The sequence below is a fragment of the Tupaia chinensis genome, unplaced genomic scaffold (genome assembly GCF_000334495.1).
Source record: "Tupaia chinensis unplaced genomic scaffold, TupChi_1.0 Scaffold000285_1, whole genome shotgun sequence".
NCBI classification, from domain to species: Eukaryota; Metazoa; Chordata; class Mammalia; order Scandentia; family Tupaiidae; genus Tupaia; species Tupaia belangeri.
This window is the reverse complement of record NW_006159769.1, coordinates 251,547-264,057: the sequence shown is the minus strand read 5'-3', so window position 1 is coordinate 264,057 and position 12,511 is coordinate 251,547. Positions and strand designations below refer to the sequence as shown.

At 38.9% G+C, this 12,511-nt stretch overlaps 1 protein-coding gene and 1 long non-coding RNA gene across 2 annotated transcripts in view; one reads left to right on the top strand and one right to left on the bottom strand.

Moving 5' to 3' along the window:
• The window catches only part of LOC102489759 (uncharacterized), a 28,208-nt gene extending 26,401 nt beyond the window's left edge, over nt 1-1,807 (top strand). Inside the window, exon 3 of the long non-coding RNA XR_334797.2 lies at nt 947-1,807. This is a non-coding gene — a long non-coding RNA (uncharacterized LOC102489759). The remainder of the gene's footprint in view (nt 1-946) is intronic.
• The window catches only part of FAM107B (family with sequence similarity 107 member B), a 247,903-nt gene that overhangs the window by 116,714 nt on the left and 118,678 nt on the right, over nt 1-12,511 (bottom strand). The window lies entirely within an intron of this gene.

Genomic DNA, 12,511 nt, shown 5'->3' with positions numbered 1-12,511 from the left:
CCCACATAGCAAAGTCTTGTTCTATTTGAAATGTTGACTGTCCCCTCCTTCGTGTGGCTCAGAGGAGAGATTTAAAACCTCCCTAGTTAGAGCTTGGTATGTATCTTCCCACTGAAACATTATTTGGATGATACTTAACTTTGATCTAGGTATAAGAGGAGTTATGTAATCTAGAAATAATACCATCACTTGTAATATCTCTTCTATGAGAAAGTCTCAAATAACCTATGTTGAAATTCCTGGAGTAGAACTATTTATTAAATGCTGCGTTTGCCCACATCACCTGCCTTCACCAGTGAATTCCTCTGATCAACTCAACCTCACATGCCAGAGCAGCACTTTGTGCCCAGTCAGGATGGAGTAGGGATGCAGTTGGAGTTTTTCCATATCCTGCCTCTCTTTGAATAGGAAAGACAAAAATCAACAACAATCCCTGGAATAGAAGAGGGTCTAATTTTATGGGTCCACAGAACTAAATATCTACATTATATCTTTTCTCTACTTGTCTACAACAACTTTGGGGAACAAAGTATATGAGCTATTTAATAACTCAGTAATTATGTTACATTTTAAAGGATCATGGAATCAGATTTCAATGGAAAAGCAAAAGCATTGAGCACTGTATCTCTCTAAGGGCTGAAATATTATCTTCTTATAAGGGCACTGGTCATATTGAATCAGAACCTGCTTTAATAGCCTCATCTTAACTTCATCACCTATTTAAAGGTCCTGTCTCCAAATGTGGTCACATTCTGTGGTACTGGGGTTAAGGCTTCAACACATACACTCAGAGGTGGTAAATTTTAATATATTATGAATTAACTCCTTGTGGCATTTATAATTTCCAATCATGAGCTTTATCATAAATGGAGCTTTATCTGTGGATATACTTCCAGAGGACTGTGAGCATATCTTTCTGAAGAGTTTTTGTATTTGTTTTTGCCAGGTATTCTGGAAGATTTACTGATCCAGGATGTTTTGAATGTTCATCAGGGAGCCACGTGAATCTAAAAACCGACACATTCTCTGTAACTTGTGATCCTGAATTATCAAAAGAGATACACTTTTCCCCCAGCTCAGAGCCCTTGTTGATACATACAGACTTCACTGGGATCTCCCTTCTAAGAAGGGTGAGTTCCTCAAGATCTTGGCTTAATGAGGGGTCTGATTTTTGACACCATGCATATCATTGGTCCCAGGTTTTGCCTCACAGCAGATTCTTGTGGTAGTTCCCACAAACCCACCCTATTGGTATTCATGCCCTTATGTGATTTCCTCTTGAGTATTAGTATGAACTGCAATTTCCTTGTAACCAATAGGATACGGCAAAGGTGACAATATGAACAGAATATCATATTGCATTACATAAGTTTCTGGTACTCATCTTACTGAAGCTACTCACTCCTTGCTGGTTTTGAAGAAGCAAGCTGCCGTATTGGAGCTGACTGTATTGAGAGACCTACGTGGCACTAAGGGTTGCCTCCTGGCTCAAGACCACAAAGCACATAAGTGAAGAAACCTGGATTTCAACCCAGGGCATTTGACTCCAGAGCCTGAACCAGTAACCACATTCCATACTGTAAAATACATTCTTGTCCAGCCATGGTGACTCAGCTGTAGTGTGCTATTCCATAATACTGTAGCTACATGGAAGATTGGGATTCAGTTTCCAGGATGTCCTGTTCATACTGGGCACATATGCACACATGCCTGTGATCCCAGCTGGCTGAGAAAGCTGAGGGGAAGATAATATCATAAGACTCTGTTAAGGGTGCCCTCCTCTCTCTCAAATAAGTAAACAAAAAATACATGCATTCCGTTCCTGTAGCCCTAAGAGTTTTAATTCATTCCAGCATCAACAGTAAAGCCTTAAGCCCAAAGTCTCACTTAAATATTATCTATATCAGATATGTGAAATTTGAGGTACAATTCATCCTAAGGCAAAATTCTTCACCAGTTGTGTAAGTTATATACATCCAAAACACCATGGTAAACTGTGGATAAGATAGGAAGTACTACTCCAAAAGGGAGAGATCAGAAGAAGAAAAGGAGTGACAGATCCCAAGCAAGTCCGAAACCTAGAAAGGAAAATTCCATTAGACTTTAAGGCTCAAGAATAATTCCTAAATAATCCTCTTTGGCTCAATATCCCATGTTCCAGGACCTCTGGTGTAGCAGCATTACTCCCATGGCTCCAGGTAAGGACCCCTTCCCCTGTGGGCTCTTCCAGACCCCTGAGCCCTAACTGAAGGTTTGCCTCCAAGCCTCCAGGTAAAGGCTATATGGCACTTTGAAGCCAAGGGTTGTGGCTCTGATAATCTCTGAATCACTTTCGGCTTCATTCTTTCCTCTTTGGAGTAGTACACATTCACAGCCAAATAGCTTTATTGTCCCAGTCTGTCAAATTCAAGAATTCCACAGGGACCAGCAGTTAGCGTAATGGCTATGTCGCTGGACTCCCATGTAGTCGACCACAGTTCGCATTCTGGACCCGGTGGCTTAAAACTCACGCCAGGCGCATGTGTGTGTGCGTGCCCAAGATCCTGAGAGGAGAAAGGAGGAGAGGGGATTGCGGCGTGGCCATCCCCCCGGGGGGTGATTTCTCGCTTTCTGTCTCTCTGTATCTCTGTCTCTCTCTGTCTGTCTGGCGAGCGCACACGCCCTATAGCAAAAATCTCTCAAAAAAAAAAAAAGAAGTCCGAAAGCCTTCTTCATTTTGTCTGATGTTTCTGTTTGCATAATTCTATAAACTCATTATTGAATGACAGTTCAGCCATACCCTTCATGCTCTCCTCAGAACACACTTTCTAATATTTTGCTATTGACTAGATAGTCAATTCTGAGAATTCTTCAAACCTTCAAGTTCTGGTTCCTTTTGGCTGAACAATTCCTTTTTCAATTTACCTCTCTTATTTTACATTTTAAGATAAGTAGTCAAGAGGAAGCAAGTCACTCTTTCAATTCTCTGCTTAACAATTTCCTCAGTTAAATATCCAGTTTGATTACTCACAAGTTATTTCTTCCCCCAAAACCTAAAGACAGTTCATGCAAATTCTTTGTCACTTTATAGCAAGATTCATATTCCCTCCAATTTCCAATAACACAATCCTCATCTCTGCCTGAGACTTCATCAGAATCACCTTTAATGTTCATATTTCTAGAACATGCTTCACAATTCTGCCAGTGTCTACCCATTACCCAATTCCAAAGTCAATTCTACATTTTAAATATTTCTTACAGAAGCACCCCACTACTTGGTACCAACATTTATACTAGGTTCCTTAGAGAGGCAGAACCAATTGGAGACAGATATTCAATAGACAGACAGATAGATAGACAGACAGACAGGAATCAGCTCAATTCAGTGATTATGGAGGGTAATAACTATAAAATCTACAGTCTCCAAGCTGGAGTGTCAATGAGAGTTGATGATGTAGTTCCAGTATGAAAGCTGGCAGGCTCAAGGTAAAAGAGGAGCCAATGTTTCAGTTCACATCTAAACGTATGGAGAAGACCAAGGTCCACCTCAAGTAGCCAGATAGGAGGAGTTCCCTCAGCCTCTTTGCTCTATTCAGGTTTCTAATTGATTGGCTGAAACCTACCTACATTAGGAAGGTCGATCTCTTTTATTCAGCCCACTGACTTAAATATTAATGTCATCCAGAAACACTGTCATACACACACACACACACACACACAGAATTTTTTTTCTTTTTTTGGAGAGGTTTTTGCTATAGGGTACGTGCGCTTGCCAGACAGACAGACAGACAGAGAGACAGAAAGCGAGAAATCACCCCCCAGAGGGGATTGCCACGCCACAATCCCTTCTTCTCCATTCTCTTGGGATCTTGGGCACGCACGCACATGCGACCGGCGTGAGTTTAAGCCACGGGGTCTGGGACTTGAACTGCGGTCGACTACATGGAGTCCAGCGACATAGCCATTACGCTAACTGCTGGTCCCTACACAGAGAAATATTTTGACCAAATGTCTGGGCATGCCATGGTCCAGTCAAATTGAACATAAACTTAACCTGTACAGTGACCCTCAGGAATATAACCTCAGCACTCAGCAGGCACTGCATGCTTCCAAGAAGTAATTCCAGAGTATAGTTTAAACAACATTGCTTTAGACAAATACATAAGAAAACAGCTGCTCAATTTAAGACTTTTAAGGCTATTGTCATAATTTTTACTTGGAAATTGCCTGTTGGTACCAATAATAGGGAAGAGAGATTAAGTGTCAGAGGGAAAGACACTTCCTCTTTCTCTTTGTATTCTTCTTCTTTCTCCCTCTATATACTAAATTCTGATATAGCACTGAAGTAGTAGAGTTGTAGAGGGAAGAGGCCAACATATATTGAGAATCTACAATGATCCAACAATAATAATGATGATGACTAACATTTTTTGGATGTTTATTGTAGTCCAGGAATTCCTTAAACTATTTAATCTTCTAATATACCAGTCATTGTACATTCCACATATTATGGCATCTAATACAAACACCTAGCTGATGAAGTTCTGTGAGGTCCTGTGGTCCTATTTTAGAAATAAGGAAATTCTCCAAAGTGAAACAACAAACAGGTTGAGCTGGAATTTGCCTTTGGCAAGTCTGACTTGGAAGCCTATGGTTTTCTCCACTTACACAGCCTGCTACTGCAAAAGCCCATTAGAACCATGTACATTAGCAGAAATAAATAATACTAATATTTGGCTTGTTTGCCTAGAAGATGTTTTTTTTTTTTTTTTTTTTTTTTTTTAAAAAAACCCTTCTTCAAAATCCCTTTTTTTTTTTTTTTTTTTTTTTTTTTTTGGAGAGATTTTCACTGTAGGGCGCGTGCGCTTGCCAGACAGACAGAGAGAGACATAGAGACAGAAAGCGAGAAATCACCCCCCAGGGAGGATGGTCATGCCGCAATCCCTTCTCCTCCATTCTCCTCTCGGGATCTTGGGCACGCACGCACACGCGCCCGGCATGAGTTTTAAGCCACCGGGTCCAGGACACGAACCGCGGTTGACTACGTGGGAGTCCAGCGACATAGCCATTACGCTAACTGCTGGTTCCCAAGATGTTTAAAGTCAGAAAATATGAGACTCTTTTCTTGGTTTTGTTTCTACTTTGCCATGTGACAATTAAGCATAATACTTAATTTCTCTGTGACTCAGTTTCTTTCTTATTTAAAAAAAAATTATTTAACTTTATTTATTTATTTATTTATTTACTTACTTACTTACTTATTTTAATTTGACCAGAGATGGACAGAGAGCGAGAGAGAGAGAGAGGGAAATGAGAAAGCAAGCCATCAGGTCTAGGACTTAAACCACAGTGGGAGTCCAGCACCCTCAACTACTATACCAACTGCTGGCATGACTCAGTTTCTTCAGCTCTAAAGTGAACATTTTATTTATTTCACCATTTGTCAGGGTATTTTAGTGACATATTAAAATACAATGATTATGAATATATTATGAAGAATGTTACAAAAATGTAACAAAAATGTCACACAGAAAAGATCTTTCTTACATGCTTTTCTATCCCATCATCTTTATGCCTAGCTGTGCAAAGCAGGAATAAATTACCTCCCAAGTATAGGAAGGGATAAATGTAGAATATCTGTCTAATAGATGCTTAATAAAGATTAATTTTCTTACCTTGTGTAAATGGGCCTAGGAAGCAAAGCCTGGTACCTGCTCATCAGTGTCATGGGAAACCCCTTTGTAATATCTTTTTTTTTAAGCAATATCAAATGTCTATTAAAAAACACTCTTTTGACACAAAGTTAAGGTAACCCAAAGTGACACTGCAAGCTTATATTTATACACACGTGAAAAGATAAGAAATGTAGTATTTTCCAGAGCAAGAGTACTCTGGAAAAATGAAGAAATACTTCTGATACAGTTTTATTTTTGAATATATTTGTACAACACTGAAAATACCACCTCAGGTGTTTAAGGTACAAAGTTTCCTCTAGATTATGTGCATTGATAATAAGCTCTCTAGCTTAGTGTACCACTACACAAATATTGCATCATACTAGATAACTCTGCATCAGACATAAGCAGACCAATCAAAATTCCACTTAGAGGAGATGAAGAGGCTACCAGGTATAAATAAACAAAAGTAGAACTTAAACAGGCCAAGGAGTGTTGGATATTTAATGAATGCATGAAGAATACAACTGATGCAAATGTATCTATTATTTTAAAACATCGTTGTGAAGAATCAAGATTTTGCATTATCCAGGCTGAGTATCCCTAATCCAAAATACTTAGGATCTGAAACAATAGATTTTAGAGTATATGCATATACACAAGGAGGTTATCTTGGAGATAGGACCCAAATCTAAACACAAAATTCACTTGTGTTTCGTGAACACTCTGTACCTTGATCGCAATTTTATACAATATTTTTGTAGGGCAGTGTTTTGACTGATGGGTCACATAGGGCAGCCCTCAAAAAATTTTGAATTTTGGAGCCTTTGGGATTTTGAATTTCTGGATTAGGGCCCTTGTAATATCTTAAAAATTATAATCAGTCATGATCTTTCTTCTAAGTGGTTATATTCAAAATTGAAGGTCCTAAGCATAAAGGAGAGAGTGAAGGAATTACTTAGTGATATCTAAGCCTCAGCCTCATGATTCAAGAATGTCCTTGGTGAAATTTGGTTCTTTCATGGGTGGGATCTGAATGTTCTTTCTGCTCTAAGGTGCAGATCACTTACTTGTTTACAAAAACTCCTTTATTGCCTATCTCACATTCTCCACTTCATAAATCTTCAAGAAGTGTCAACACCACAGAAGTTGGTGGCTATTTTAGTAAGTCTGAAATGATCTCCAAAGCCTTGTCACCTGTATTCATAAGAATGGCTTTTAGATTTCTGTTCCCCATTAGTCGAAACAAACCTGAGAAAGAACACACTATGACTTTCTGATTGGTTGGTCCTTTCTTCATCTACATCTTCATTTATAACTTTTCTTTTCTTTTCTTTTTTTTCTGTTTAACCATGACCATGATTGTAACTACATACTACCCTGGAGAAACTTCTCATCTTGTGGTAAGATATGGCTATTAAAGAGAGCCTCGCTCCCAGAGGGTTTGGCTACCAAGATATATTTTTCTTCTTTACTCATTCACTAGTGGAAAATAATGCCTGGGAGGAAAATAAAATAATCAGTGGCAGTTCAAATTTCCCCTAAACTAGGGTTTTGTTTTGTTTTGGTTTTTTACTTTTACCATATTTCAGTTAAAGTCTCTCCTTGATTTCTGTTATATATATCACTTTAGCTAACATGTGTCAAGTTCTTAACATTGATTAAAAAATAGCCATCATTAATAAATTGGGTGCGAACAATATTGTCATGTGGGGATTTTACTCTTTTGTTATTTTAATGTAATTTAACCAAATTAAATTATAATGTAAATAGTAAACAAAATAATAAATGTAGAGTGAATAAAAACTCTGGACTAACAGTCTTAGAAACTAAGCCCTCTGTTCACCTACAGAAGAGATAAAACCTTCTCAGTTCTTTTCCCTCACACTCACTCTACTTGCTCACTAGGAAAGGTGAGTTCATCCTAAATCACACTGGAACCAGGTGATGAAAGAGAACATCTATAAGGCATGGCTTGCCTCTCTTTAGGCTATGATCTTGCCTGATGGTTACCCATGTACATACCTTACCTCCTCTTTTAAATTGAGATCTCACTAACGTTATAGAGTATGTTGTTCATGTTTTCTCCATCTAACACAACCTGGTATCTTCCACATAGGAGACCTCACTAATCAATATGAATGGATTGAATGAATAAATGAATGAAAATATTTTAAAATGTATAAATGACAAGAATTCTGGCAGTTGTTAGGTTTATTTATAAGTAACTGCATGCTGTTCATCATCAGCAGTCCTAGCCGGGTTTTCAAATTTATATTAGCCAGTTGTTAGGCTAAACTGTTTGACCGTTTCCTATAGTATCACTGTTCTTGTACAAATTGTTTAAAAACAGCAATTCCAGTCAGCAATTCTGTACCCATGCCAGAGCTACATGCTATAGTCTGTGCAAACTTAACACTTTCTAAAATAGCATACTCCAGCAGAGGAGACAGGACCAATGCCCTTCAGTGAGGACTGACTATCTCTAGAACTTGAGGCAGTGTTTCAAATACACTCTAAGATACTTTGTCATTGCCTCAGCCATGTTGCAAATTCAAGTGTATACAGTATTGAAGTCTTGACTATTTAAGGAATGAAGAATTGGTTTGACTTCTGTGAAAAAACTGAAGGTAAGAATGGGGTGAGAATTAATTCTTCAGGAGGTAAAAAAAGAAATACTAAACTTTTCCTTAAAAGATTTAGCACATTTGAAAAAAAAAATGTACAGAAAGCATTATTTTGAAAACTCAATTAAAATTTTCTTCAGATATCTTAGTATCTACCATTTCTGGTCAAAATCTAAACAATGAGGAAGTATGATCTGAGGTAATTATGGTCTAACCAGTAGGAAAGTAGGCCCCAGATCTCACAAGGAAGCTTGATCAAAAGAGGAACAGAGCCCTTTGCCTTAGTAAACTGAACTGCTGGAGTTTAACTGACCGGCCCTAATTCAGAGCAGGTGCAATCACTCTGGCCATTTGCTGACAGGGGACATGGAGGAAAGGAAACAAAAAGCTAGGAGAAGTACTGGTGTTGAGAGGCTTTCAGAGGCCCCTGTTGCTAGGGAACCACTTCTTCTGTGTTCATACACAGCTAACTCAAGCTATTCAGATATCACCAGAATAATCTTTCTTAGGCTTCCTGGGGAAAAGAAACACTCTCAAAGCTGAGACGTCATGGTAACACCAGGCAAGGGCTGCCTTTTTCAGCAGATGCTTACAGAGCCAGTGGTGCCAGAGAAAACAAGAAGTATATGGGAATCTTTTTCTTTTTCAAAGAGACACCAAACAGACTCTCTTCTGCTTCTACCTACTCAGGTGCATCATTGGCAAGCAGGGACTTACCCTCATACAATTTCATTGTCATTTCCTTGAGAGCAAGACAATCTCTGCATTATCCAACATAGTGCTTTCCTAATTGTTTTCTAAGTTCATTCAATTCAATTTTTCATCTCATGAAGATTTGATTTTTTAAAAAAAGTTTTATTTCTTCCATGCATGAGAGAAAGGCAGAGAAATAAAGAGATAGCAACCCCACCAGGGTCCTGAGGCTATGACCCACCCTTAGCCCCAGTCAGCCCCAGATCATGAACAAACCAGAACCTTCCCATGTAGATTGACCTCACAGAGCATCACGCCCTATCATTGTGCCACCTCCTGGCCCACCATTCCACAAAGATTTATTGAGGACTTGGTTCTGTGTGCACTACATGGGAGGCAAAACCAAACCAAACCAAAACGCACAGATACAACCCTTCCTTCAGAAAGCTTTTAATTCTTATAAGAGAAACTATAAGTGATGATTAAGTTTGGCTACAAATAAAAATAGCACAAATAACACTAGTGTAAATGAGATAGAAGTCTTTATTTATTTATTTAGAAATGAAAACACATAAAAGAAACCTGTAAGTAGGCAATGCAGAGTTGTTATTGATGGCCCTACTCATCAGAGACCTAGTCTTCTGCTCTACTCTTTTTACCTCTTAGTTTCCTTTTTGAAGTCACCACATGACTTGAGGTAGCTGCTATGATATTTCATTAATGTTCCAGACATGGAGAAGGGAGAAGGGCATGCTCCCTTGAAGGAGCTTTCCAGAAGCCCATCATAGTGGGTGTAATATTGGAAGTCTCCCAAGGAACAACATTAAGACTCTGCCCGTGTTATTGGCTGGGGATTGGGAAAGCAGGTCTTTGTATGTAGTTACACTTTTATCATTAAAGTTTATAGAATGTCATTGTAGCAAATTTGGAAAATAGATAAATTTACTCTAATCCCAATGTTTATTTAAGAACAACAAGTACTTATTGGATAATTCTTTTTATTTTTTTTTATTTATTTTTTTTGAGAGTTTTTTTTCACTATAGTGGGTGCGTGCGCTCACCAGACAGAGAGAGACAGAGAGACAGAAAGCGAGAAATCACCCCCCAGGGGGGATGGCCACACCGCAATCACTTCTCCTCCATTCTCCTCTCGGGATCTTGGACATGCACGCACACATGCCTGGCATGAGTTTTAAGCCACTGGGTCTGGGATGCGAACCACGGTAGCTAACTCGTGATCCCGGATTATTTTTTTTTTTTTTTTTTTTTGGAGAGATTTTCACTGTAGGGCGCGTGCGCTCGCCAGACAGACAGAGAGAGACATAGAGACAGAAAGTGAGAAATCACCCCCCAGGGGGGATGGTCACGCCGCAATCCCTTCTCCTCCATTCTCCTCTTGGGATCTTGGGCACGCACGCACACGCGCCCGGCATGAGTTTTAAGCCACCGGATCCGGGACACGAACCGCGGATGACTACGTGGAAGTCCAGCGACATAGCCATTACGCTAACTGCTTGTTCCCCCGGATAATTTCTATTGTACTGAATCTAGGGTTGCCAATGGGAGCAACTGCTATGAACATTCTGGATGTTTTTTCCTCCATTGTGTAAAGCAATTCAATAGTTTTATGTTCTGTAATTATAGTTAGAGTAAACAAACTTTTGGGGGTGGGGGGCCAGAGGAGAGATTTTTGCTATAGGGCACATGTGCTCCCCAGATAAAGAGACAGAAAGCAAGAAATCACCCCCTATGGGGTATAGCCATGCCACAATCCCTTCTAAATGCTTCTCTCAGGACTTTGGGCATGCATGCACATGCGCCCAGCATGAGTTTTAAGTCACTGGGTCCGGGACTCTAACTGTGGTAGACTACGCAGGAATTCAGCAACATAACCACGATGCCATCTGCTGATCCCAAGTAAACAAAGTTTTACAGGCACATTTATTTCTGCCATGAAAAAGAGACACTCCCAATAGGGTCCTCACTGTGATCTGCCTTCAACGTTAGCCAGCCAGGATTATGGGCACACACATGTGCAACCGGTGTTCATAGAGAGACCTTGGAATGAGACCTGAGATCTTTCTATGTGGCAGCAGCATCGTGAAGCATTGCATTAACAAAATGGCCTGAAGTAAACAATTGTATATTCTTTTTATTTTACTATATATTTAATTGTTAGTTTTTTTTCATGTTGTTATATTTTCGTTACTAAAATTTTAAGAATTAATATATACTCATAGTGAAAATGAAAATACTATTTTTGAATGTTTTTAAATTGAACTTTATTTAATTTATTTATTTAAATTTGACCAGAGAAGGACACAATGAGAGAGAGGGAGAAAGGGAAAGTGAAAAAGAAAGCCACTGACATTGCTGCTGCAAACTAGTCATTGCAGGGAAAAAGAGAAATGAAGACTTTCTATTGATAATTCAGTCCCCGGACCTCAAACTTGAGTGGTAGGGAGCTCCTCTAGCCTTCTCTCTGTGTCTGTCTCTATCTGCCTCTCTGTCTTCTCATTTTTTTGTAATTTTTCCTTTTTAAAAAATTTTTAAGGTAAAGTATTCTCTTGGCTTTCAGATCCTCCTTTATCTTGCTAATAATCTCACCTCCTCCTCCCCTCTAGGAGAGGCAAGGGGCAGGCCTTCAGAAGAAGATTCCTCTATTGCTGCCCAGAACTAGTATTTTATTTTTTGCTTTTTTAATAAAAAAAATAATTTTTTCCTTTTATTCCTTCTTTTTCTCTCTTTTGTTTTCTCTCTCTCTCTGTTTTTTAACTCTTTTATCTCATCACTGTGCTCCTCAATCTCCATTCACTGTATTTCTACATGAATCTAAGGGAACCCTAGCCAAACATCAAAAAACAATTAGGGTTAACATATTCCTCAATACCCACTGAATCTGCTGCACAAAGGAATAAAAATGGAATGGCAAACAGATTCCAGATCACCTCTTTCTGCATGCTCCTGAACGCTCAGATTGACCTTCAAGAATTAGGAAGAAACGCACCATCCACCAGATGACTAGAAATAACTGCAGGGTCACAAGAAATATTGGAAAGCAAGAAAATGCCTCTTCTCCAAGGGAAAAGAATAACTCCCCTTCATCCACAGACAGTTCAATGGAAATCATGGAAATGTCTGATAAAGAATTTAGAATATTCACAGTGACGAAGCTAATAGAGATGGAAGAGAAGAGAGACAATGAACTGCAGAAGAGGCAGGAGAAAGAATCTGGCGAGTTTCAAGAGGTGAGGAAATTCTTGCAAGATCTAAAAGAGGAAATACACACTATAAAAAAGAATCAAATGGACCTGTTAGAGATGAAGGCTATAATCCAGGATTTTCAAAAACTCCCTAGAAAGTATTAAAAGCAGACTAGATTATAAAGAAAATAGAATCTCAGATGTAGAAGATAGTATCGCTGACCTAGAAAAAAATCCACCAATGAGAATAATATATGAGAAATACTAGATACCATCAAACATCCAAACATTCATATAATTGGTATCCCAAAAGGCAAAGAGACTCATAAGGGCA